Raw genomic sequence first — 2793 nt, 5'->3', positions numbered from 1 at the left:
GGAGGCAAAGACCAGGGGCATGAAGGAAATGACCAGGGGCATGGAGGCAATGACCAGGGGCATGCAGGCAACGACTAGGGGCATGGAGGCAATGACCGGGGGCATGGAGGCAATGACCAGGGGCATGCAGGCAACGACTAGGGGCATGGAGGCAATGACCAGGGGCATGGAGGCAATGACCAGGGGCATGGAGGCAATGACCAGGGGCATGGAGGCAATGACCGGGGGCATGGAGGCAATGACCAGGGGCATGGAGGCAATGACCAGGGGAATGGAGGCAATGACCAGGGGCATGGAGGCAATGACCTGGGGCATGAAGGCAATGACCAGGGGCATGGAGGCAATGACCAGGGGCATGGAGGCAATGACCAGGGGCATGGAGGCAATGACCAGGGGCATGGAGGCAATGACCAGGGGAATGGAGGCAATGACCAGGGGCATGGAGGCAATGACCAGGGGCATGGAGGCAATGACCAGGGGCATGGAAGCAATGACCAGGGGCATGGAGGCAATGACCAGGGGCATGGAGGCAATGACCAGGGGAATGGAGGCAATGACCAGGGGCATGGAGGCAATGACCAGGGGCATGGAAGCAATGACCAGGGGCATGGAAGCAATGACCAGGGGCATTGAGGCAATGACCAGGGGCATGGAGGCAATGACCAGGGGCATGGAGGCAACGACCAGGGGCATGGAGGCAACGACCAAGGGCGTGAAGGCAATGACCAGGGGCATGGAGGCAATGACCAGGGGCATGGAGGCAATGACCAGGGGCATGGAGGCAATGACCTGAGGCATGAAGACAATGACCAGGGGCATGGAGGCAATGACCAGGGGCATGGAGGCAATGACCAGGGGCATGGAGGCAATGACCAGGGGAATGGAGGCAATGACCAGGGGCATGGAGGCAATGACCAGGGGCATGGAGGCAATGACCAGGGGCATGGAGGCAATGACCAGGGGCATGGAGGCAATGACCAGGGGCATGGAGGCAATGACCAGGGGCATGGAGGCAATGACCAGGGGCATGGAGGCAATGACCAGGGGCATGGAGGCAATGACCAGGGGCATGGAGGCAATGGGGCTAGGGGACAATGACCAGGAGCAATGGCCTCAACAAAGTATCAGACCAGGTAATGCATTATTCGGTCTGATATTAAAATGTGCATATACTACTGGCGACTCATGGATTTATAGATAGATCGTGCTGTGTATATTTTAATCACTTTTTATCAATTTTATCGTCAGATCTGACTCGCTTTCCATTCCTAGAAGAGGAAGATTGGAGAGACAGATAATTAACTCCGGTTACATTGAATCTTGTGGAATGATCTACCTTCTTATTGTTAATAATAGTGGCTTCTTTGATGGGGCCGCTCTATAAGTGTCTCCTAAAGACATTCTTCTTCCAAGATCTACCTCATAGTTTGTATTCGTTTATTTGGTTACTATTTTTTCAATTATTTCATTTCAATTACTTCATTTATTTTGTCTGTATTTTTTTATTTTGTTTTTTTAAATTTCTATTGTATTTTTTTGGTAGGGTCCATGTAGATTTTTCTGTGTTCATCCATATATCAAAAACAAGTTCCTTATGTCAATATTACATAAACATGCACTTAACACTATCAATGAATATTTGATCAGCCACTACCACTTTAACGTTGTTAATGATCTACTCTCGACCAAATCTCTCTGAACTATGCTGATAACTGTGACCTTTGACCTCAATATGAATAGAGCTTTGCATTGGTCAACACCTCAAGGAGGCCTAGGGTAAAATTCACAAAGAGTTAAAGACTAGTCTTATCTCAAGTTTGGACAAGTTACTCATCCTAACTTAGGCCTAGCCTTAAGTTTTGGGTACAGCTGTCGATTTTACAAAGAGTTAGGACCTCGTCCTAACTGAGGAATAATCTTAAGGTCTGCATGCTACAGTGCAGGGTTGGGACTCGTCCTAAGTCCTAAGATTGGTCTTAAGTTGGGAAGAGTTTTGTGAAATCGACGGCTGTACAGTAACTCCTAAAGAGTCCTAGGACCAGTTCTACATGTATCTTTTTGTAAACTGACTCTTGTTAGCATAGCCCGCTCCGGCTTCCACATTTTAACATAGAGCTAGGACCCAGGCTCTATGATTTTAAGCACCATGCTGGTCAGAAGTCAGGCTGTTGACGCATGACACTGATTGTGGAATGCAAGATAAGACAAAACACTTACAAGGTTTTAAAAAGACCCTTACGCTGAATTCACAATTAAATATCAAAGATACTCTCAGTCAGGGGGTCGTCCAAAGTTTTCAATATTTTAAAGGTCACTCAAGGAGTACTACTTTTAAAGACCACTCCCCCATGCCCCGCCCATCCATCCCTCAAAGTAATGCTTATGAACATCATAATTTATGTTGGTTGTGTTCACATACATGCATGCAGCTTCAGTTAAAATAAGGCAAATGCAAGGTACAGCATGTCTTTGCACTGTGCTTTCCAATTTCTTTCGGCACAGCTGAGAAACCAAAATCAACTTTTCTAAAATTCATAGTTTGTTTGTTTGTTTAGATGATCTTCCCATCAAGGGAATTCGGCAAACTCCCACAAGGGAATATAAACACATGGCTGGAAACAGAAAAATCTCACTCATAAGAACGTCAGTTTAACTATGATTATGATTATGATTATGAAATGCACAAATCAGGAACCTGTGTTTCAGTAACTAGATGACAATGCTTATTCTAGTCATTGTGAAGTCATTGTGAAATCAGCATTCCATCCCCCCCAAACCCCCCCCCAAAAAAAA

Source organism: Asterias amurensis, chromosome 14, assembly GCF_032118995.1.
Source record: "Asterias amurensis chromosome 14, ASM3211899v1".
NCBI classification, from domain to species: Eukaryota; Metazoa; Echinodermata; class Asteroidea; order Forcipulatida; family Asteriidae; genus Asterias; species Asterias amurensis.
This window is presented reverse-complemented; position numbering follows the sequence as displayed.